Here is a 26,136-nt window from a genome sequence, read left to right as displayed (position 1 = left end):
GAAAACGTAGGCAATACCATTCAGGACATAGGCATGGGCAAGTACATCATGTCTAAAACACCAAAAGCAATGGCAACAAAAGCCAAAATTGACAAATGGGATCTCATTAAACTAAAGAGCTTCTGCACAGCAAAAGAAACCACCATCAGAGTGAACAGGCAACCTACACAATGGGAGAAAATTTTCACAACCTACTCATCTGACAAAGGGCTAATATCCAGAATCTACAATGAACTCAAACAAATTTACAAGAAAAAAACAAACAACCCCATCAAAAAGTGGGCAAAGGATATGAACAGACAATTCTCAAAAGAAGACATTTATGCAGCCAAAAAACACATGAAAAAATGCTCATCATCACTGGCCAACAGAGAAATGCAAATCAAAACCACAATGAGATACCATCTCATACCAGTTAGAATGGCGATCATTAAAAAGTCAGGAAACAACAGGTGCTGGAGAGGATGTGGAGAAATAGGAACACTTTTACACTGTTGGTGGGACTGTAAACTAGTTCAACCATTGTGGAAGTCAGTGTGGTGATTCCTCAGGGATCTAGAACTAGAAATACCATTTGACCCAGCCGTCCCATTACTGGATATATATCCAAAGGACTATAAATCATGCTGCTATAAGGACACATGCACACGTATGTTTATTGCGGCACTATTCACAATAGCAAAGGCTTCGAGCCAACCCAAATATCCATCAGTGATAGACTGGATTAAGAAAATGTGGCAGATACACACCATGGAATACTATGCAGCCATAAAAAATGATGAGTTTATATCCTTTGCTGGGACAAGGATGATACTGGAAACCATCATTCTCAGCAAACTATCGCAAGGCAAAAACGAAACACCACATGTCCTTACTCATAGATGGGAATTGAACAATGAGAACACATGGACACAGGAAGGGGGACATCACACTCCAGGGACTGTTGTGGGATGGGGGAAGTGGGGAGGGATAGCATTAGGAGATATACCTAATGCTATATGACGAGTTAATGGGTGCCGCACACCAACATGTCACATGTATACATATGTAACAAACCTGCACATTGTGCACATGTACCCTAAAACTTAAAGTATAATAATAATAATAAAATAACAAAAAGAAAGTGAACTCTATACTTATATAAAAAAAAGAAAGCATGTTTGACATCAAGATTGGAATAATGGGTTATGGAGGGGTTGTGGAGGGAGGTATTGAGGATAGGAGAGTATATGGGTTTGGCACCATGGGGTGGATAGGCAAGACAATTTGGTTGATAAAGCGCAGATCCTGAAGTAACCAAGATTAAGGCTTGTCCAGTTTTTGGAGAGGTAAAATGGGGGAATTGTAAGGAGAGTTTATAGGCTTTAAAAGGCCATGCTGTAACAGGCGAGTGATAACAGGCTTTAATCCTTTTAAAGCGTGCTATGGAATGGGATATTGGTGTTGAGCGGGGTAAGGGTGATTAGGTTTTAATGGGATAGTAATGGGCGTGTGATTGGTTGTCAGGGAGGGAGTAGAGATGTCCTATACTTGTGGGTTAAGGTGGCGGGATACGAGAGGAAGATGTGAAGGAGGCTTTGAACTGGGGAAAACGGCAGCAATGAGGTGTGGCTGTAGCCTAGGAATAGTCAGGGAAGCAGATAATTTAGTTAAAATATCTCAACCTAATAACGGAACTCGGTAAGTGGGAATAACTTAAAAGGAGTGCATAAAAAAACATTGTCCAAGTTGGCATCAGAGTTGGGGAATTTTAAGAGGTTTAGAAGCCTGGCCGTCAATACCCACAACGGTTATGGAGGCAAGGGAAATAGACCTTTGAAAAGAAAGTAATGTGGAGTGGGTAGCCTCCGTATTGATTAATAAGGGGACGGACTTATCCTCCACTGTATGAGTTACACAAAGTGTCTGTAGGGTTTCGAGGTGATTGGGCAGTGTCAGTCTTCAGCCACTAAGCCGAGAAGATCTGGGAAGGAGTCAGTCAGAGAGCCTTGGGCCAGAGTTCCAGGGGCTCTGGGAGTGGCTGCCGGGTTGGACAGTCAGATTTCCAGTGGGGTCCCACACCGATGGGACATGGCTCAAAAGGAATCCTGGGCTGTGGGCATTTCTTGGACCAGTGGCCAGATTTCTGGCACTTGAAGCAAGATCCTAGGGTAGGCCGTCCTGGAGGAATGCCTGGCTGCTGTGGTTCAGGTGTTTGGAAGTTATTGTGTGCTGGAGATGTGGCTGGGGTTTGTCTCGCAGTGGAGGCAAGGAATTGCAACTTAGAAATATGTTGCTACTTGGCTGCCTCTACTCTATTATTGTACACATTAAAGGCGAGGTTAATTAACTCCTGTTGTGGGGTTTGAGGGACGGAATCTAAATTTTGGAGCATTTTTTAATGTTGGGAGTGGGCTGGGTAATAAAATGCATGTTGAGAGTAAGATGGCCTTCCTCTGGGGTCTAGGACAGTAAAGTGTCTAAGGGTTGTTGCCAAACGGGACATGAGCTGGGCTGGGTTTTTATATTTGATGAAAAAGAGCCTAAATGCTAACTGCATTTACACAAAAGTGTTTTTAAGAGGAACAGTAAGCCAGAGAGAAGAAACCTGCAGAACTTTGGAGCCTTACTTACATATGTTATTTGTAATTATATTTTCTAACGATAAAGATATGTTCCAATTTGAAGGCATTATTCGAGTTTGGTCATGTAAGAGTAAAAAATGGACTGGATATTTCAGTGCCCAAAATCTTTTATTGGGGGCAAGAACCTAAAAAATATAATTCAAAGACTGAGTATGAATATTTGTTAATGTGCTAAAAAAATCAACAATCAGTCATGATGATATTCTTGTCACCCCTTACACTAGCCTTCTGTGTTTCACAGGAAGTAAATTATCAAACACAAATGAACCTTCCAAGAATGTCAAAATGTATCAGTTATTAGCTAAGGACTTAAAGAAAAAGTTCTAAGGCTATAGCCTTCTTTAATATGATAACACATCTGAAGAAAGAAAAATTAAAATTTCAGAAAATATAATTTCATAGATGCAATCAGAAAAAAATCAAGAAGTTAAAAAGCAAGAAAATGTCATAAAATTATAGCTTACCAAATAATTCCATATATTTACCTCATTTGAGTTTTAGAACCAACATATAAAAAAGGGAAATATTATTTCCTTCATTGTCTAAATAAGAACAGTGACAAATTTTAATGTTACTGTACTTATTCTAACTCATGAAACTCCAGAACTGGAATACAGGTCTTCTGATCTCTAGTACATTTTTTCTTCTGCCTGCTAGAATGCATATACCACAATTTGTTGATCATTCAACTGTGATGAACCTTTGAGTTATTTCCAGTTTTACAAATTAAGTTGCTATGATTATTTGTATACAAGCCTTTGTGTAGATACATTTTTATTTGCCTTGACTAAATATCTAAGAATGAAATGACTGATCCATATGGTAGTTGTATGATTAACTTAAGAAGCTGCCAAACTGTTTTCCAAAGCAGTTGTATCAATTTATATTTCCACCTGCATCATTTGTGGGAGTTCTAATTGCTCAATATCCTTGCTATTGTTTTATATGCTCCATTTTTAAGCCATTGTAATAGGTAAGTGCTGGTATCTCATTGTGGCTTTAATTTGCATTCCCCTAATAGCTAATGATAATGAGCTTATTTTCCTGCATTTATTTGCTATTGCTATCTCTTTTATGGTGAAGTGTCTATTCAAATATTTTGTGTGTTTAAAATTGTTTTCTTATTGAATTTTCACAAGACAGGTTTATTGAAGTTTAATTCATATAACATACAATTCATCCAGTTAAAGTACAAGAATACCTTGAAAATATTGCATATTCAGTTCCAGACCACTACAAGAAAGCAAATATTGTAACAACGTAAATATCACAATAAAGTGAGTCACATGATTTTTTAGTTTTCTATTTCATTTAAAAGTTATGTTTACACTATATTGTAGTCTATTAAGTGTGCAATAGCATTATGTCTAAAAAATGCACATATTTTTGAAAATATTTTATTGCTTGCCTGAAAATGCAGACAGTCATCTGAACCTTCAGTGAGTTGTAATCTTTTTACTGATGGAGGGTCTTCCCTTGATGTTTATGGCTGCTGAAAGATCAGGGTGGTGGCGCCTGAAGAATGAGGTAGCTGTGGAAATTTCTTAAATTTAGAAACAGTAAAGTTTGCCAAATTCATTGACTCTTTCTTTAATACCATTTCTCTACAACATGTGATTCTGGTTGATAACATTTTATCCACAGAAGTACTTCTTTCAAAATTAAAGTCTATGTTATCAAACCCCACCACCACTTTATCAAATAAGTTAATGTAATATTCTGAATCCTTTGTTGTAATTTCAACAATGTTCACAGCATCTCCACCAGGAGTAGATTTCATTCCAAGAAACTGCTTTCTTTGCTCATACATAAAAAGCAATTCTTCATTTATTAAAAAGTTTTATCATGAGACTGCAGCAATTCTGTTACATCTTCTGGCTCCACTTCTAATTGTAGTTTTCTTGCTATTTCCACCAAATCTGCAGTTATTTTCTCCATTGAAGTCTTGAACCCCTCAAAGTCATCCGTGGGGTTGGAATCAACTTATTCCAAACTCCTGTTGATGTTGATATTTTGACCTACTCCCATGAAGTGCAAATGTTCTTAATGGCAATGAGAATGGTGAATCACTTCCAGAAGGCTTTTAATTTACTTTTTCCGAGATTCATCAGATGAATCATTATCTCTTGCAACCATAGCCTTATGAAATGTATTTCTTAAATAATAGGACTTGAAAATCAATATTATTCCTTGATCTCTAGGCTGCAGGATGAATGCCATATTAGTAGGAAAGAAAGCAACATCAATCTTCTTACACATCTCCATCAGAGCTCTTGCATGACTAGATGCATTTTCAATGAGAAGTAATATCTTGAAAGGATTTTTTTTTTCTGAGGCGGTCTCAACAGTAGGCCTAAAATATTCAATAAACCATGTTGTAGTGCTGTAAACAGATATGCTGTTATACGGACTTGGTTGTTCCATTTATAGAGAATAAGCAGAGTAGATTTAGCATAATTCTTAAGGGCACAAGAATTTTCAAAATGGAAAATGAGCATTGGCTTCAAATTAAATTCACCAGCTGCATTATCCCCTAACAAACAAGTCAGCCTGTCCTTTGAAGTTTTAAAGCCAGGAAATGACTTCTCCTGTCTAGGTATATAAGTCCTAGGTGGCAGCTTCTTTCAGTATGGGGCTGTTTTGTCTACATTGAAAATCTGTTGAAAAGCTTGCCTTTTGCTAGGTTTTGAATTTGTTTTCTCCTGCTTTTCTAGTTCTTTTAATTATGATGTTAGGGTGTCGATTTTAGATCTTTCCTGCTTTCTGTTGTGGGCATTTAGTGCTATAAGTTTCCCTCTACACACTGCTTTAAATGTGCCCCAGAGATTCTGGTACGTTTTCTCCTTGTTCTCATTGGTTTCAAAGAACATCTTTATTTCTGCCTTAATTTCGTTATTTACCCAGTTGTCATTCAGGAGCAGGTTGTTCAGTTTCCATGTAGTTTTGCGGTTTTGAGTGAGTTTCTTAATCCTGAGTTCTGATTTGATTGCACTGTTGTCCGAGAGACTGTTTTTTATGATTTCCGTTCTTTTGCATTTGCTGAGGAGTGTTTTACTTCCAATGATGTTGTCAATTATAGAATAAGTGCGATATGGTGCTGAGAAGAATGTATATTCTGCTGACTTTGGGTGGAGAGTTCTGTAGATGTCTATTAGGTCTGCTTGGTCCAAAGCCGAGTTCAAGTCCTGACTATCATTGTTGAGTTTCTGTCTCATTGATCTGTCTCATATTGACAGTGCACTGTTAAAGTCTCCCACTATTATTGTGTGGGAGTCTAAGTCTTTTTGTAGATCTTAAGAACTTGCTTCATGAATCTGGGTACTCTTGTATTGGGTGCATATATATTTAGGATAGTTAGCTCTTTTTGCTGCATTGATCCCTTTACCATTATGTAATGCCCTTGTCTTTTTTGATCTTTGTTGGTTTAATGTCTGCTTTATCAGAGACTAGGATTGCAAGTGCTGCTTTTTTTTTTACTGTCCATTTGCTTCGTTAATATTCATCCATCCCTTTATTTTGAGCCTATGTGTGTCTTTGCACATGAGATGGGTCTCCTGAATACTGCACACCAATTGGTCTTGACTTTTTATCCAATTTGCCAGACTCTATCTTTTAATCAGGGCATTTAGCTCATTTACACTTAAGGTTAATATTGTTATGTGTTAATTTGACCCTGTCATTATGATGCTAGCTGGTTATTTTGCACATTAGTTGATGCAGTTTCTTCATAGTGTTTATGGCCTTTACAATTTGGTGTGTTTTTGCAGTGGCTGGTACTAGTTTTTCCTTTCCATATTTAGTGTTTCCTTTAGGAGCTCTTGGAAGGCAGGCCTGGTGGTGACAAAATCTCTCAGCATTTGCTTGTCTGTAAAGGATTTTATTTCTCCTTTGCTTATGAAGCTAGTTTGGCTGGGTATGAAATTCTGAGTGGAAAGTTATTTTCTTTAAGAATGTTGAAGTTCAGCGGTGGTGTTGCCCCTGTCCAGGCCCTGAGCAGCCCTGAGCATGGGCAGCCCCTGGTGGCTGCCATAGCCGAGCTGCCAGTGCTGGACTCTCATGGGCAGTGGGTGCCGTTTGGAGCTCTCCTCTGGGAGCACCGCACTATGGTAGCATTTGTGCAACATTTCCTGTTTTACATTTGCAAGGAATATGTAGAGGATCTGCCCAAAATCCTGAAGAGTTTCCTACAAGAAGCAAATGTCACTCTTATAGTGATTGAACAGTCATCCTACCATCTTATTGAGCCTTTTTGCAAACTGCCTGGATATTCTCATGAATCTAGAGAGGCAGTCTGGCTACAGTGGCTTTGCCAAGCTGTGGTGGGCTCTGCCCAGTTTGAACTTCCCGGTGACTTTGTTTACACTGTGAGGGGAAAACTGCCTATTCAAGCCTCAGTAATGGTGGACACCCCTCCCCACATCGAGCTCGAGTGTCCCAGGTCGACTTCAGACTGCTGTGCTGACAGTGAGAATTTCAAACCAGTGGATCTTAGCTTGCTGGGCTCCGTGGTGATGGGATCTGCTGAGCTAGACCACTTGACTCCCTGGCTTCAGACCCCTTTCCATGTGAGTGAACAGTTCTGTCTCACTGGCATTCCAGGCATCACTGGGGTATGAAGTAAAACCAGCAGTTTTAATTATATTCAAATCTTTCCTTTGCATTCACAACTTGGCTGAATGTTTGGTTCAAGAGCCTTGCTATCTTGGTTGTCAACATGCCTTCCTCATTAAGTTTAATGATTTCTAGTGTTTGTTTTAAGGTTAGAGACATGCGACTGACTCTTTCTTTCACTTGAACACTAATTGTAGGACTATTAATTGACCTAATATCAACACTGTTTTGCCTCAGAGAATAGGGATGCCCAAAAAGAGGGGGAGATATGAGGGAACAGTTGGTTAGTGGAGCAAGTTATCTTTGTTTTTGTTTTTCTTGTGTGTTTCAGAACACACACATTTATTAAGTACCCTGTTGTATATGGGTGCAGTCCATGGCATCCCCAAACAATAGCAATTGTAATATCAAAGATCACTTATCGCCCACACCAGTGGATCATGCCTGTAATCTGAGCACTAAGAAGGAGGCCAAGGGGGGCAGACAGCTTGAGCTCAAGAGTTTGAGACCAGCCTGGGCAACATGGTGAAATCCCATAAACACACACACACACACACACACATTAGCTGGGCGTGGAGGTGCACACCTGTAGTCCTAGCTACTTGGCAGGCTGAGGTGGGAGGATCACTTGAGCCTAGGAGGTCAAGGCTGCAGTGAGCCATGATCATGCCACTGCATTCCAGCCTGTGTAACAGAGCGAGACCCTATCCCAGAAAACAAAAACAAAAACAAAGATCTCTTATCACAGATCACCATAACAGATATAATGATAGTGAAAAAGTTTCAAATACTGTGAGAATAACCAAAATGTGACACAGAGACATGAAGTGAGCATACATTGTTGGAAAAATGGTGCCAATAGACTTGCTCAACACAAGATTGTTACAAACCTTCAATTTGTAAAAAAGGCAGCATCTGGGAAACATAAGAAAGTGAAGCACAGTAAAAACATATGTATGTATAAAGCTTAGTGAGTTTTAGTATATAGAGAGTTGTAAAACTATTATCACTATTTAACTCCAAAAAGATTTTATCACCCCCAAAAAGAAACCTATACCCGTGGGCTATCACTTCCCTTATTTTCTTTTTCTTTCTTTTTTTTAAAAATTATACTTTAAGTTCTGGGATACATGTGCAGAATGTGCAGTTTTTTTACATAGGTATACACATGCCATGGTGGTTTGCTGCACTAATCAACACGTCACCTACATTAGGTATTTCTCCAATGTTACCCCTCCCCTAGCCTCCCACTGCCTGGACAGGCCCTGGTGTGTGATGTTCCCATCCCTATGTCCATGTGTTCTCATTGCTCAGCTCCCACTTATGAGTGAGAACATGTGGTGTTTGGTTTTCTAATCTTGTGATAGTTTGCTGAGAATGATGGTTTCCAGCATCATCCATGTCCCTGCAGAAACATGAACTCATCATTTTTTATGGCTGCATAGTATTCCGTGGTGTGTATGTGTCACATTTTCTTTATCCAGTCTATTATTGATGGACATCTGGGTTGGTTCCAAGTCTTTGCTATTGTGAATAGTGCCACAATAAACATAATTATGCATGTGTCTTTATAGTAGAATAATTTATAATCATTTGGGTACATACCCAGTAATGAGATTGCTGGGTCAAATGTTACTTCTGGTTCTAGATTCTTGAAGAATCACCACACTGTCTTCTACAATGGTTGACCTAATTTAAATTCCCACTGACAGTGTAAAAGTGTTCCTATTTCTCCACATCCTCTCCAGCATCTCTTGTTTCCCAATTTTTTAATGATTGCCATTCCAACTAGCGTGAGATGCTATCTCATTGTGGTTTTGATTTGCATTTCTCTAATGACCAGTGATGATGAGCATTTTTTCGTATGTCTGTTGGCTGCATAAATGTCTTCTTTTGAGAAGTATCTGTTCATATCCTTCACCCACTTTTTGATGGGATTGTTTGTTTTTTCTTGTAAATTTGTTTAAGTTCTTTGTAGATTCTGGATATTAACCCTTTGTCAGATGGACAGATTGCAAATTTTTTCTCCCATTGTGCATGTTGCCTGTTCACTCTGATGACAGTTTCTTTTTCTGTGCAGAAGCTCTTTAGTTTAGTTAGATCCTATTTGTCAATTCTGGCTTTTGTTGCCATTGCTTTTGGTGTTTTAGACATGAAGCCTTTGCCCATGCCTATGTCCTGAATGGTATTTCCCAGGTTTCCTTCTAGGATTTTACAGTCCTAGGCCTTTTAAGTCATTGTTCCATCTCGAGTTCATCTTCGTATAAGGTGTAAGGAAGGGGTCCAGTTTCAGTTTTCTGCATATGGCTAGCCAGTTTTCCCAATACCTTTTATTTAATAGGGAAAGATTTCCCCATTGCTTGTTTTTGTCAGGTTTGTCAAAGATCAGATTGTTGTAGACGTGTGGTATTATTTCTGAGGCCTCTGTTCTGTTCCATTTGTCTATATATCTGTTTTGGTACCAGTACCATGCTGTTTGGTTACAGTAGCTTTGTAGTATAGTTTGAAGTCAGGTAGCATGATGCCTCCAGCTTTTTTCTTCTTGCCCAGGATTGCCTTGTTTTTGCGTGCTGTTTTTTGGTTCCATATAAAGTTTAAAGTAGTTTTTTTTTCCAATTCCGTGAAGAAAGTCAGTGGTAGCTTGATGCAGATAGCATTGAATCTGTAAATTACTTTAGGCAGTATGGCCATTTTCACGATATTGATTCTTTCTGTCCTTGAGCATGGAATGTTTTTCAATTTGTTTGTGTTCCCTCTTATTTCCTTCAGCAGTGGTTTATAGTTATCCTTTAAGAGGTCCTTCACATGCCTTGTAAGTTGTGTTCCTATGTATTTTATATTCTTAGTAGCAAATGTGAATGGGAGTTCACTCATGATTTGGCTCTCTGTCTGTTATTGGTGTATAGGAATGCTTGTAATCTTTGCATATTGATTTTGTATTATGAGACTTTGCTGAAGTTGCTTATCAGCTTAAGGAGATTTGGGGCTGAGATGATGCGGTTTTCTCAATATAAAATTATGTCATCTGCAAACAGAGACAATTTGACTTCCTCTCTTCCTATTTCAATACAATTTTTTCCTTTTCTTGCCTGATTGCCCTGGCCAGACCTGCAAATACTGTGTTGAATAGGAGCTGTGAGAGACAGCATCCTTGTCTTTTGCTGATTTTCTAAGAGAATGCTTCCAGTTTTTGCCCATTAGCTGTGGGTTTGTCATCAATAGTTCCTATTATTTTCAGATGCATTCCATTAATACCCACTTTATTGAGAGTTTTTACCATGAGAGGGTGTTGAATTTTGACTATTGAGATAATCATGAGGTTTTTATGATTGCTTCTGTTTATGTGACGGATTACATTTATTGATTTGCGTATGTTGAACCAGACTTGCATCCCAGAGATGAAGCTGACTTGATAGCGTTGGATAAGCTTTGTGATATGCTGCTGGATTTGGTTTGCCAGTATTGTATTGAGGATGTTCACCTTGATGTTCATCAGGGATATTGGCCTGAAATTTTCTTTTTTTGTTGCATCTCTGCCAGGTTTTGGTATCAGGATGATGCTGGCTTCATAAAATGAGTTAGGGAGGATTCCCTCGTTTTCTATTGTTTGGAATAGTTTCAGAAGGAATGGTAACAGCTCCTCTTTGTCACTCTGGTAGAATTTCATTGTGAATCCACATGTTGTTCCTGGACTTTTTTTTTGGTTGGTAGGCTATGAATTAGTGCCTCAATTTTAGAACTTGTTATTGGTTTATTCAGGAATTCAATTTCTTCTTGGTTTAGACTTGGGAGTGTGTGTGTCTAGGAATTTATCGATTTCTTCTAGATTTTCTGGTTCATTTGCATAGAGGTGTTTATAGTATTCTTTGATCGTAGTTTGTATTTCTGTGGGATCAGTGGTGATATAGCCTATAATTTTTTTATTTGATCTATTTGATTATTCTCTCTTTTCTTTTTTATTAGTCTGGCTATCTATTTTGTTGATCTTTTCAAAAAAACAGCTCCTGGATTCACTGATTTTTTGAAGGGTTTTTCGTGCCTCTATCTCCTTCAGTTCTGCTCTGGTCTTAGTTATTTCTTGTCTTCTGCTACATTTTGAATTTGTTCATGGTTGCTTCTTTAGTTCTTTAAATTTTGATGTTAGCATGTCAAATTTACATCTTCCCTGCTTTATCTGGTGGGCATTTAGTGCTATAAACTTCCCTGTACACAGTTCTTTAAATATGTCCGAGAGATTCTGGTACATTGTGTCTTCGTTCTCATTGGTTTCAAAGAACATCTTTATTTCTGCCTTCATTTTGTTATTTACCCAGGAGTCATTCAGGAGCAGGTTGTTCAGTTTCCATGTAGTTGTGTGGTTATGAGTGAGTTTCTTGATCCTGAGTTCTAGTTTGATTGCACTGTGGTCTGAGAGACTGTTATGATTTCCATTCTTTTGCATTTGCTGAGGAGCGTTTTACTTCCAATTATGTGGTCAATTATAGAATAAGTGTGACGTGGTACTGAGAAGATTGTATATTCTGTTGATTTGGGGTGAAGAGTTCTGTAGATGTTTATTAGGTCCACTTGGTCCAGAGCTGAGTTCAAGTCCTGAATATCCTTGTCAATTTTCTGTCTCATTGATCTGTGTAATATTGACAGTGGGGTGTTAAAGTCTCCCACTATTATGATGTGGTAGTCTAAGTCTCTTTGTAGGTCTTTAAGAACTAGCTTTATGAATCTTGATGCTCCTGTATTGGGTGCATATATATTTAGGGTAGTTAGCACTTCTCGCTGCATTGATCCCTTCACCATTATAGAATGCTCTTCTTTTTCTCTTTTGGTCTTTGTTGGTTTTATCAGAGATTAGGAATTCAACTCCTGCTTTTGTTTTTTGTTTTGTTTTGTTTTGCTTGCCATTTGCTTGGTAAACATTCCTCCATCCGTTTATTTTGAACCTATGTGTGTCTTTGCATGTCAATGCGTTTCCTGAATACAGGACACTGATGGGTCTTGACTCTTTATCCTATTTGGCAGTCTGTGTCTTTTAATTGGGGCATTTATCCCATTTACATTTAAGGTTAATATTGTTATGTTTGAATTTGATCTTGTCATTATGATGCTAGCTGGTTATTTTGTCCATTAGTTGATGCAGTTTCTTTGTAGTGTCAATGTTTTTCACAATTTGGTATGTTTTTGGAGTGGCTGATACTGGCTGTTCCTTTCCATGTTTAGTGTTACCTTGAGGATATCTTGTAAGGCAGGCCTGGTGGTGACAAAATCGCTCAGCATTTGCTTCCCTGTAAAAGATTTTATTTCTCCTCAGCTTATTTTTTTATGTCTAGAAATTTTATTTTTGATTATTTTTTAATTATGCTTTAAGTTCTACGGTACATGTGCACAATGTGCAGGTTTGTTACATATGTATACATGTGCCATGTTGGTTTGCTGCACCCATTAACTCGTCATTTACATTAGGTATCTCTCCTAATGCTATCACCCCACTCCCCCCACCCCACGACAGGCCCTGGTGTGTGATGTTCCCTTTCCTGTGGCCATGTGTTCTCATTCTTCAATTCCCACCTATGAGTGAGAACATGTGGTGTTTGGTTTTTGGTCCTTGCGATAGTTTACTGAGAATGATGGTTTCCAGCTTCATCCATGTCCCTACAAAGGACATGAATTCATCCTTTATTTATGGCTGCATAGTATTCCATGGTGTATATGTGCCACATTTTCTTAATCCAGTCTATCATTGTTGGACATTTGTGTTGGTTCCAAGTCTTTGCTATTGTGAATAGTGCCACAATAAACATACATCTGCATGTGTCTTTATAGCAGCATGATTTATAATCCTTTGGGTATATACCCAGTAATGGGATCACTGGGTCAAATGGTATTTCTAGTTCTAGATCCCTGAGGAATCGCCACACTGACTTACATAATGGTTGAACTCGTTTACAGTCCCACCAACAGTGTAAAAGTGTTCCTATTTCTTCACATCCTCTCCAGCACCTGTTGTTTCCTGACTTTTTAATGATCGAGTTAGAAACTGGTATGAGATGGTATCTCATTGTGGTTTTGATTTGCATTTCTCTGATGGCCAGTGATGATGAGCATTTTTTCATGTGTATGTTGGCTGCATAAATGTCTTCTTTTGAGAATTGTCTGTTCATATCCTTTGCCCACTTTTTGATGGGGTTGTTTGTTTTTTTCTTGTAAATTTGTTTGAGGTGTTCTAGTTTTTGGAATTTTCAGCCTTTTTGCACTGGTTTCTCCCCATGTTTGTGGTTTTATCTACCTTTGGTCTCTGATGTTGGTGACCTTCGTATGGGGTCTCTGAGTGGATGTGCTCTTCCTTTCTGTTTGTTTGTTAGTTTTCCTTCTAAAAGTTAGGCCCCTCTGCCGCAGGTCTGCTGGAATTTCCTTGAGGTCCACTCCAGACCCTGTTTGCCTGGGTATCACTAGCAGAGGCTACAGAACAGTAAAGGTTGCTGCCTGATCTTTCCTCTGGAAGCTTTGTCCCAGAGGGGCACTTGCCCGATGCCAGCCAGAGCTCTCCTGTACGATGTGCCTGTCGGCCCCTAGTGGGAGGTATCTCCTAGTCAGAATACACAGGTTTCAGGGACCCACTTGAGGAGGCAGTCTGATCCTTAGCAGAGCTCAAACGCTGTGCTGGGAGGTCTGCTGCTCTCTTCAGAGTCATCAGGCAGGGACGTTTAAGTCTGCTGAAGCTGTGCCCACAGCTGCCCCATTCCCCAGGTGCTCTGTCTCAGGGAGATAGGGTTTTAATCTCTAAGTCCCTGACTGGAAGTGCTGCCTTTTTTTCAGAAATGCCCTGGCGAGAGAAGGAAAATCTGGCAGTCTGGCCACAGCAGCCTTGATGAGCTGCAGTGGGCTCTACCCACTTCAAACTTCCCAGTGGCTTTGTTTACACTGTCAGCGTAAAACTGCCTACTCAAGTGTCAGTAATGGAGGACTCCCCTCCCCGCTCCCCAAGCTCAGGTGTCCCAGGTCAATCTCAGACTGCTGCTGTGCTGGCAGCGAGAATTCCAAGCCAGTGGATCTTAGTTTGCTGGTCTCCATGGGGGTGGGACCTGCCGAGCCAGGCCACTTGGCTCCCTGGTTTCAGCATCCCTTTCCATGGGAGTGAATGGTTGTGTCTCGCTGGTGTTCCAGGAGCCACTGGGGTATGGAAAAAAAGAACTCCTGCAGCTAGTTCGGTGTCTGCCCAAATTGCCGCCCAGTTTTGTGCTTGAAACCCATGGCCCTGGTGGGGTAGGCACCAGAGGGTATCTCCTGGTTTGCAGGTTGGGAAAACCATGAGATAAGCACAGTATCTGTGCTGGAGTTCCTCAGGCTCAGTCTCTCATGGCTTCCCTTGGGTGGCTGCACCCACCGTCCAACCAGTCCGAATGAGATGAACCGGGTGCCTCAGTTGGAAATGCAGAAATCACCTGCCTTCTGCATCTATCTTGCTGGGAGCTGCAGACCAGAGCTTTTCCTATTCGGCCATCTTGCCAGCCTCCTATCACTTTCCTTATTATCCTTTATTATTTTCCTTCTTTCTTTATATATTTCATATATGAGTCCTTTATTAGGAATGTAATTTGTAAATATTTCCCCCAGTGCGTGGCTTGTCTTTTCATTCACTTGGCAGTATTTTAGGAAGATGAGTAGTTCTCAATTTAATGAAGTCCAACTTATCAATTTTTTCTTTCATGTGCTGTTCAATTTTTTCCTCTTTCAAATAGGGATAGTGATTGTTTAGGCCTTTTTGGAAAATTCCCCAATCCAAACTTGAAACTCCTGTACCAATTTGCACCAATTTTTTTTTTTTTTTTTTTTTGAGACAGAGTCTCACTGTCACCAAGGCTGGAGTGTAATGGCACAATCTCAGCTCACTGCAACCTCTACTTCCCAGGTCCAAGCAATTCTCCTGTTTCAGCCTCCCAAGTAGATGGGATTACAGGCACCCACCACCATGCCTGGCTAATTTTATGTATTTTTAGTAGAGATGGGCTTTTGCCATGTTGGCCAAACTGGTCTCAAACTCCTGACCTCAGGTGATCCACCCACCTAGCCCTCCCAAAGTGCTGGGATTACAGGCATGAGCTACTGTGCCCAGTCCAATTTGCACCAATTTGAAGGTAGGGTCTAGCCAGTTCCATAGATTGTTTGATCCATGGTGTTGCAATTAATGTATGTATAGGGATTAGCACGAATTGGGTTCCAATTTTTTGTTAAGAGCTATTTATTTGTGCCAAGTCTTAATAACTGGATTATTTCCAAAACCATATGACAGTCACCCAAATTACTGGGCAAAATAATTTATGAAGGGACAAGCAACCTAGAGATAGTAGTATGGAATCAAGTAACTCCCAACAGTCTGCAACTATTTATAAATAATCTTGAACCTAATTTACTAAGAAGGAACACAGGCTAGCAAAAACAGAGTAGTCACCTAAATCTACAGAAAGTGCCACTGGATTTAATTTTCACTGGCAAAACCTATCAGAAAAGAGCAATAAAAGTCTTAAATTCAAACCTTCTTCAAATGACTATAGATCCAACTAATAAAATGTCAAGTATGAAATCAGTACATATTTTAGCTGCCTGGGAATTTCTTACAAAACCTTGTTTAACCATATAGGATCTGGGCTTTTGTTTGGAAACCAACCAGCACACAGAACCATAAATAGCTGATATGAGTGGTTAAGAAGACAATATTTGAGGAAGAGACTTATTATTTTACAAAATGAAAACATTTAAAGCCAAAATGGTTTACAAAATTAAAAAGGACTTGCCTTATATTTAAATCTAGAAGTGATTGTGATTAAAAAAAATACTTTTAACTTTTTATTGACTAGCGTTCTACTTTAGGACAATATAGAGACATAGTTGAAAAACTCCAAACTTTATTAGTTATTTCATCTGTAATAAATATTCCCACATTTTTTAGTAAGAAAGAACTTATTAACATTCGAAGATATATACTTTATTGCATATTTACCATAAACTCTTCCAAAAGTCTTTTATACTTGTAAATATCAAGAAGGGTATACAGCACATGAATTCTGCTTCAATTGCTATGCTCACCAAAGAAAATAGTTACTATTTTAGACTAATACTGATGACACGCAAGTAGATTTGCTGTGGTACACAGTGCTTATTTCCACATATTCTTTGTTGTAGTGATAAGCAGCAAGTAAAAAAAGAATAATATTAAGTGAGCTACAAATAGAGTAACCATTTCTATTAGAATAAGATTTAACAATACACATTACTGACAAAAGGTTAAAAGGCTTGACTCGAATTATTATGAAAGGAAGTTCTGAACTCTCAAACACTTCTGGTCCCAAGCATTTTGGATAAGGGATATTCGACATTTACTAAAATCAGGGAGGGGAAATGGAGACAAAACTTCACAAACTTAAGCTCAGGCTTTCAAATTAAATACAAAGTGTTTCAGATTAAATAGCCTCTAACTCCATCGGATACAATTGGAAGCAAAAAGGAAACTAGATCCAGGAAGGTCAGAAAAACATGGAATTGTTTTTTTTTTACCACAGAATGCCACATAGAAAAACAACATAGAGAAAGTTTGGGCAAATTTTGATAAATGTTGTTTGGGTAGAAACTTATTTTTAGGAAACAAATATGGTTTTTATTAATAATTGCTGGGGGAGATGTGTGGAAAGAAAATGTGTGCATTGGGTCACTTTAAAAATTCTGTTTAACTTAGAAAGGGTGTATTTCTAAAGATAATTTAACTAAAGAAGAACAGAACACATGCAAGAAAACTAACAGGGACTTGATAAAAACTCAGGAATACTCTTTGGTAAAAATCATATAACCAAAACTATGAAGTTTTAATAATCTGAAGTGGTACATCTAAGTTTAGTATATTTACTGCTATTTTAATATTCCATGCCTAGAATAGACCGATTTAATAAAAACAAACATTTTGACAACCAGTAATGGCAAAAAAACTTTACATGTTTTTAAAAAACATTAATTTTGTGAAAGTGGATGAAGTAGCACTCAGTAGTGAGCAATGACTTTTGCCAAAGTTATCATATTGCATTCTCCATTGTCAGCCCACTGTCTACCTTCTCTATTAATGCAGGTTAACCTAAATTGAGCGTTTCTGTGGCTTAACGTTGTCAGAGGTTGGTCACTGTATATTTCTATTTAAATGAGGCATGCATTTTTTATGTAGCAGTACAAAAACCCTTGTCATTATTCAGTTACCAAAAAGTATACATATTTACATGTGTATGTTACATGACACTGAGGTGGGGTACGAAAGATCCTGTCACCCAGGTAGTGAGCATAGTACACAATACGTAGTGTGTCAGCCCCAACCCCTCTGCCACTCTTACTTCTCTAGCAGTCCTCAGTGTCTATTGTTCCCATCTTTATGTCTATGTGTACCTAATGTTTAGGTTCCACTTATACGTGAGAACATGTGGTATTTGATTTTCTGTTTCTGTGTTAATTTGCTTAGTATAATGGCCTCCAGTTTTCATGCTGCTGTAAAGGGTATGGTATTCTTTTTATGGCTGCATAGTAGTCCATGGTGTATATGTACCACATTTTCTTTATCCAGTCCACTACTGATGGGCACCGAGGTTGATTCTGTGTCTTTGTTATTGTAAATAGAGCTCTGATGAACATACAGGCACATGTGTCTTTTTGGTAGAATGATTTACTATCCTTTGGGCATATACCAAGTAATAGGATTTCTGAGTCAAATGGTAGTTCTGTTTTGAGTTCTTTTAGAAATCTCCAAACTGCTTTCCACAGTGGCTGAGCTAATTTACATACACAACAACAGTGTATAAGCATTCCCTTTTCTCCACAGCCTTGCCAGCATCTGCTGATTTCTAACTTTTTAATATTAGCCCTCCTGACTGGTATGAAATGGTATCTCATTGTGTTTTTGATTTGCATTTCCCTGATGATTAGTGATGTGAAGGCTTTTACCATTTTTTTTCTTTTTTTGCCTCTTGTATGGCTTTATTCTTTCCAATTTTATTTCAGCTTCAGGGGATACATGTGCGGGTTTTTTACATGAGTAAATTGTCTGTCATAGCGGTTTGGTGCACAGATTATTTCATCACCCAGGTAATATGCATAGTACCCAATAGGCAGTTTTTTGATTCTCACCCTCTTCCTATGCTCCAGCTTCAAGAAGGTACTGGTGTCTTGCTCTCGTCTTTGTGTTCATGTGTATTCAATATTTAGCTTCCTCTTATAAGTGAGAATGAGAACATGCCATATTTAGTTTTCTGTTCCTGTATTAATTCATTGAGGATTATGGCCTCCAGCTGGATCCACATTGCTAAAAAGGACATAATTTCGTTCTTTATAATGGCTGTGTAGAATTTCATGGTGTACATGTACCATATTTTCTTTATCCAGTCACCGTTGATGGGCATTTAGATGGAATCCATGTCTTCACTATTGAGAATAGTGCGACCGTGAACATATGCGTGTATGTGTCTTTATGTCAGAGTGATGTATATTCCTTTGGGTTTATACATAGATTACTATGTACACATAGATGTACTATGTACATTGCTGGGTCGAATGGTAGCTCTAAGTTCTTTGAGAAATCTCTAAACTGCTTTCTGCAATGCCTGAACTAATTTATATTTCACCAGCAGTACATAAGCATACCCTTTTCTCCAAAATCTTCCCACATTTGTTATTTTTTGCCATTTTCATAATAGCCATTTGAACAGGTGTGAGATGGTATCTCATTATAGTTTTGATTTACATTTCTCTGATGACGAGTGATGTTGAGTATTTATTCATATACTTGTTGGCTTCATGTATGTCTTCTTTTGAGAAGTGTCTGTTCACGTCCTTTACTCACTTTTTAATGTGGTTACTTGCTTTTTTAGTCTGTGGAGTTGTTTAAATACCTTATAGATTCTAGACATTAGTCCTTTATTTATTATTAATTTATTTATGTATTTACTTTTTTTGAGACAGAGTCTTGCTCTGTTGCCCAGGCTGGAGTGCAGTGGCACGATCTTGGGTCACCACAGACTCTGTCTCCTGGGTTCAAGCGATTCTCCTGCCTCAGCTTCCCAAGAAGCTGGGACTACAGGCATGCGCCACCATGCCTGGCTAATTTTTGTATTTTTAGGTAGAGACAGGGTTTCACTATGTTGGCCAGGCTGGTCTCCAACTCCTGACCTCGTGATCCACTGGCCTCGGCCTCCCAAAGTGCTGGAATTACAGGCATGAGCCACTGCACCCAGACTAGTCCTTTATTGAATACATACTTTGCAAAATTTTTCTCCAATTCTGTAGGTTGTCTGTTTACTCTGTTGATAGTTTCTTTTGCTGTCTAAAAGCTCTCTAGTTTAATTAGGACCCACCTGCCAATTTTTGGTTTTGTTACAATTGCTTTTGAGGACTTGGTCATAAATTTTTTGTACAGAATGTAAAAAATGATAATTTTGGGGTTTTCTTCTAGGACTCTTATAATTTGAGGTCTATATTTAAATCTTTGAATCATCTTGAGTTACTTTTTGTATATAGTGAAAGATAGGGGTGCAGTTTCATTCTTCTGCATATTGCTAGCCAGGTATTTCAGCACAATTTATTGAACAGGACTCCTTCCCCCATTGCTTGCTTTTATTGAGTTTGTCAAAGATTAGATGGTTGTAGGAGTGTGGTTTTACTGCTGGTTTAAGTATTCTGTTCCATTATTCTATGTGTATTTTTTTTTTTTTTTTTACTAGTACCATTCTGTTTTGGTTACTGTAGCCTTATAGTATAGTTCGAAGTCAGGTAACAAGGTGCTTCTGGGTTTGTTCTTTTTGATTAGCATTGCTTTGGCAATTTGGGTGCTTCTTTGGTTCCATATGAATTTTAAAATATTTTTTTCTATTCTGTGAAAAATGACGTTAAAAGTTTGATAGGAATAGTTTTGAGTCTGTATATTGCTTTTGGTTGTATGACCATTTTAACAATATTGATTTTTTTCCAGTCCATGAACAGGGAATGTTTTTCCATTTGTTTTTGTCATCAATAATTTCTTTCAGCAGTGTTTTGTAGTTCTTCATGGAGGGATCATTCACTTCTTTGATTAGATGTATTCCTAGGTATATTTTTGTGTGACTATTGTAAATAGAAATGCATTCTTGATTTGGCTCTCAGCTTGAGCACTGTTGATGTAAAGAATTGTTACCAAATTTTGTATATTAATTTTGTATCATGAAATTTTACAGAACTACTTATCAGTTCTAAGAGATTTTTGGTGGAGTCTTTCTTTATATTGCTTAAACTTTATTTAAACTTAAATGTTTTATTTTAAGGTCAGAGTACATGTGCAGATTTTTTATGTACCTAAACTCATGTCATGGGGGTGTGTTGTACAGATTATTTTGTCACCTATGTATTAAGCCTCGTACCTATTAGTTATTTTTCCTAATCCTCTCCCTCCTCCCACCCTCCACCCTCCAGTAGGCCTTAGTGTCTGTTGTTTCTGTCTATTTGCCCATGTGTTATCATTTAGCTCAAATTATAAGTGAGAACAAGCTATATTTGGTTTTCTGTTTCTGTGTAAGCTTGCTAAAAATAATGGACCCCCAACTCCATACATGTTTCTGCAAATGACATGATCTCATTCTTTTTTATGGCTGCATAGCATTCCATGGTGTACATGTGCCATATTTGCTTGATCCAGTCTACCACTGATACACTCTTAGGTTGAATCCACGTCTTTGTTATTGTGAATAGTGCTGCAATGTACATATGCATACATGTGTCTTTATGATACGATGACGTACATTCCTTTGGATATATACCCAATAATGAGATTGCTAAGTTGAATGGTATTACTGTTTTTAGCTCTTCATGGAAATGCCACACCACTTTCCACAATGGTTGAAGTAATTTACTCTATCACCAACAGTATACTTGCTCCTTTTTCTCTGCAATATTACCAGCATCTGTTATTTTTAGCCTTTTTAATAATAGCTATTTTGACTGGTGTGAGATGGTATCTCGTTGTGGTTTTGATTTGCATTCTCTAATGATGAGTGATGTTGAGCTTTTCCTCATATGATTGTTGACCTCATGAATGTCTTCTTTTAAAAAGTGTCTGTTCATGTCCTTTGTCCACTTTTAATGAGGTTGTTTTTTCCTTGTAAATTTATGTTTCTGATAGATTCTAGATATTAGACCTTTGTCAGATGCATAGTTTGCAAACATTTTCTCCCATTCTGTAGGCTGTCTGTTTACTCTGTTGATAGTTTCTTTTGCTGTGCAGAAGCTCTTTAGCTTATATCTCATTTTTCAGTTTTTGCTTTCATTGCATTCACTTTTGGTGTCTTCATCATGAAATCATTTCCCATTCCTTTGTCCTGAATGGTATTGCCAAGGCTGTCTTTGAGAATTTTTATAGTTTTGGTTTTATATTAAAGTTTTTAATTAATTTTGAGTTGATTTTTGTATATGGTGTAAGAAATAGATCAAGTGGGCTTCATCCCTGAGATGCAAGGCTGGTTCAACATACGCAAATCAATAAATGTAATCCAGCATATAAACAGAACCAAAGACAAAAACCACATGATTATCTCAATAGATGCAGAAAAGGCCTTTGACAAAATTCAACAACGCTTCATGCTAAAAACTCTCAATAAATTAGGTATTGATGGGACGTATTTCAAAATAATAAGAGCTATCTATGACAACCCCACAGAAAATATCATACTGAATGGACAAAAACTGGAAGCATTCCCTTTGGAAACTGGCACAAGACAGGGATGCCCTCTCTCACCACTCCTATTCAACATAGTGTTGGAAGTTCTGGCCAGGGCAATCAGGCAGAAGAAGGAAATAAAGGGTATTCAACTAGGAAAAGAGGAAGTCAAATTGTCCCTGTTTGCAGATGGCATGATTGTATATCTAGAAAACCCCATAGTCTCAGCCCAAAATCTCCTTAAGTTGATAAGCAACTTCAGCAAAGTCTCAGGATAGAAAATCAATGTGCAAAAATCACAAGCATTCATATACACCAATAACAGACAAACAGAGAGCCAAATCATGAGTGAACTCCCATTCATAATTGCTTCAAAGAGAATAAAATGCCTAGGAATCCAACTTACAAGGGATGTGAACGACCTCTTCAAGGAGAACTACAAACCACTGCTCAATGAAATAAAAGAGGATACAAACAAATGGAAGAACATTCCATGCTCATGGACAGCAAGAATCAATATCATGAAAATGGCCATACTGCCCAAGGTAATTTATAGATTCAATGCCATCTCCATCAAGCTACCAATGACTTTCTTCACAGAATTGGAAAATCTAATTTAAAGTTCATATGGAACCAAAAAAGAGCCTGCATTGCCAAGTCAATCCTAAGCCAAAAGAACAAAGCTGGAGGCATCACGCTACCTGACTTCAAACTATACTACAAGGCTACAGTAACCAAAATAGCATGGGACTGGTACCAAAACAGAGATATAGACCAGTGGGACAGAACAGAGCCCTCAGAAAAAATGCCACATATCTACAACTATCTGATCTTTGACAAACCTGACAAAAACAAGAAATGGGGAAAGGATTCCCTATTTAATAAATGGTGCTGGGAAAACTGGCTAGCCATATGTAGAAAGCTGAAACTGGATCCCTTCCTTACACCTTATACAAAAATTAATTCAAGATGGATTAAAGACTTAAATGTTGGACTTAAAACCATAAAAATCCTAGAAGAAAACCTAGGCAATACCATTCAGGACATAGGCATGGGCAAGGACGTCATGTCTAAAACACCAAAAGCAATGGCAACAAAAGCCAAAATTGACAAATTGGGGTCTAATTAAACTAAAGAGCTTCTGCACAGCAAAAGAAACCACCATCACAGTGAACAGGCAACCTACAGAATGGGAGAAAATTTTCGCAACCTACTCATCTGACAAAGGGCTAAAATCCAGAATCTATAATGAACTCAAACAAATTTACAAGAAGAAAACAAACAACCCCATCAAAAAGTGGGTGAAGGATATGAACAGACACTTCTCAAAAGAAAACATTTACGCAGACAAAAAACACATGAAAAAATGCTCATCATCAATGGCCATCAAAGACATGCAAATCAAAACCACAATGAGATACCATCTCACACCAGTTAGAATGGTAATCATTAAAAAGTCAGGAAACAACAGGTGCTGGAAAGGATGTGGAGAAATAGGAACACTTTTACACTGTTGGTGGGACGTAAACTAGTTCAACCATTGTGGAAGACAGTGTGGAGATTCCTCAGGGATCTAGAACTAGAAATGCCATTTGACCCAGCCATCCCATTACTGGGTATATACCCAAAGGATTATGAATCATGCTGCTATAAAGACACATGCAGACGTATGTTTATTGCGGCACTATTCACAATAGCAAAGACTTGGAACCAACCCAAATGTCCAACAATGATAGATTGGATTAAGAAAATGTGGCACATATACACCATGGAATACTATGCAGCCATAAAAAATGATGAGTTCATGTCCTTTGTAGGGACATGGATGAAGCTGGAAACCACCATTCTCTGCAAACTATCACAAGGACAAAAAACCAAACACCGCATGTTCTCATTCATAGGTGGGAATTGAACACTGAGAACACATGGACACAGGAAGGGGAAGATCAGACACTGGGGACTGTTGTGGGGTGGGAGGAGGGGGGAGGGATAGCATTAGGAGATATACCTAATGCTAAATGACGAGTTAATGGGTGCAGCACACCAACATGGCACATGTATACATATGTAACAAACCTGCACATTGTGCACATGTACCCTAAAACTTAAAGTATAATAAAAAAAAGGCAAATAAAGACAATGGGGTACATGTTAAAAAAAAGAAAATGAGGAAACATTTATGAACAGAGTTGAAGATAAAGTAAAGATTCCTGAAGAGCTAAAACTATGGCTTGTTGATGACTGGGACTTAATTACCAGGCAACAACAGCTCTTTTACCTTTCTTCCAAGAAGAATGTGGGTTTCATTATAAAGGATTATGCAAATTACAAGAAATCTCATGGAAACACAGATAATGACTATGCTGTTAATGAAGTTATGCCAGGGATAAAAGAATACTTCAACTTAATGTTGGGCACCCACCTACCCTACAAATTTGAGAGCATAGTATGCTGAAATTCTTGCAGATCACCCTGATGCAGCCATGTTCCAAGTGTATAAAGTGCCATATCTACTGAGATTATTTGTATAAATTGGAGCAATGTTGGCCTAAACACTGCTGGATGAGAAGTACCTTGCTTTATTACTGAATTATCTTCCTTATTTCCTAAAGTACCTGACAAAGAATTCTGCAACTTTGTTTAGTGCCAGCAATTATCAAGTGGCTCCTTCTGAGTACCACTGTAAAGCTGTGTGAGAGGCACTATCACTCACTTATGCTTGGATCTCTGTAAACATATTTTTGTTGTTAGTCTTTCTCTTGTATGAACGATGTACTTTGAAGATGTTAGTGTATAACAGAATTGATGTTTGTTTTCTGTTTGATTTTAAACAGAGAAAATAAAAGGGCTTATAGTTCGTTTTTTCTTTTCTTACCTTTTTAAAATTTCAAAGTTGCTAGTGGTGTATTCAGTGATGGACGACAGAGAAACATGCTATAGAGTGTTTTATTTCCTAGTTTATAAAGCTGTTTTTGAATGTTGGTGTTTCTATTCCTTTGACACTATGCCCTTTTATAATACCTGGTAATCCTATATGACAAAATGCTCTCATTCCTAATACCAAAGGTTGAATTCATTGTAACAGCTGAACACTCTCAATCATTTGTGCTTCTTTTTTTATGGTGCATAAAGAGCTCATCCTTTGCAAGTCATCCTTGTTGTTTTTTAGAGATTTTATCTTTGCTCAGATTGTTGGAGAATGGTGGCTTGTTTCGTGGTTTTTGTATTTGTGTCTAATGCAAATTTTAACATAATAGACACAATGTATGTATACCTAGTTTTTTGGAAGAGTCAATCTTTTAGGAATTGTTTTAAAAATCTTCAATAAAAATTTTAAAAAATTCCCGAAAAGCTAAACAGTATTACACTGTATGCATATCTATATATAGATATGTAGATACAGATATAGATCTATGTATATTTGTCTATATCTACATATATCACATTTTCTTCATCCATTCATGTGTTGATGGGCACAGGTTGATTCCATAACTTGGCTATTGTGAAGAGTGCTGCAATGACATCTCTGAAATACTGATTTTAAATCTTTTGGGTTAATTCCTAGAAGTGGGATTGCTGGATCATATGGTAATTTTATTTTTAGCTTCTTGAGGAGTCTCCACACTGTTTTTCATAATGACTGTACTAATTTATATTTCCCCCAACAATGTACAAGGTTTCCCTTTTCTCTCCATCCCTGCCAAAACTTAAATCTTTGTCTTTTTGATAATAGCCATTCTAAGAGAAGTGAGGTGATATATCACTGTTGTTTTAATTTGCATGTCCTTAATGATTAGTGATGGTGAGGGCTTTTTCATATATCTGTGGGCCATCTGTATGTCTTCTTTTAAAAGTATCTATTCAGGTTTCTAGCCCATTTCTTTTAAAAAATTGAGTTAAATTTTATTTTATTATTTGAAGTTAATGTTATTATTTAATACATTCATATAATTTGTAAAGATGTAATCAGTGTGCTTGGTATATCTATCACTCTAAAAAAGTTGTGTTTTCTTTATGTTAGAACCACTCAAATTTTTTCTTCTAGCTATTTTATAGTAATACACTAGATTATTGTAAACTATGGTCATGCTGACAATCTATCTAACACTAGGTCTTTTTTTTATTCTATCCAAGCATATATTTGTATCTATTAATCAACTTTTCTTTATCGTCCCTATCCTATACTATTCCTGGCCT

The 26,136-nt window shown here is 37.8% G+C and overlaps 1 protein-coding gene and 1 pseudogene across 2 annotated transcripts in view; one reads left to right on the top strand and one right to left on the bottom strand.

The window, feature by feature from the left end:
* ZC3H12B (zinc finger CCCH-type containing 12B) overlaps window positions 1–26,136 on the bottom strand; it is a 490,484-nt gene that overhangs the window by 151,709 nt on the left and 312,639 nt on the right. The window lies entirely within an intron of this gene.
* Window positions 14,186–24,999, top strand: LOC129475329 (mortality factor 4-like protein 1; annotated as a pseudogene).

This window comes from Symphalangus syndactylus, chromosome X (assembly GCF_028878055.3).
Source record: "Symphalangus syndactylus isolate Jambi chromosome X, NHGRI_mSymSyn1-v2.1_pri, whole genome shotgun sequence".
Lineage (NCBI taxonomy): Eukaryota > Metazoa > Chordata > Mammalia > Primates > Hylobatidae > Symphalangus > Symphalangus syndactylus.
Note: the sequence above shows the minus strand (reverse complement) of the source record. Positions and strands in the feature narration are given on the sequence as shown.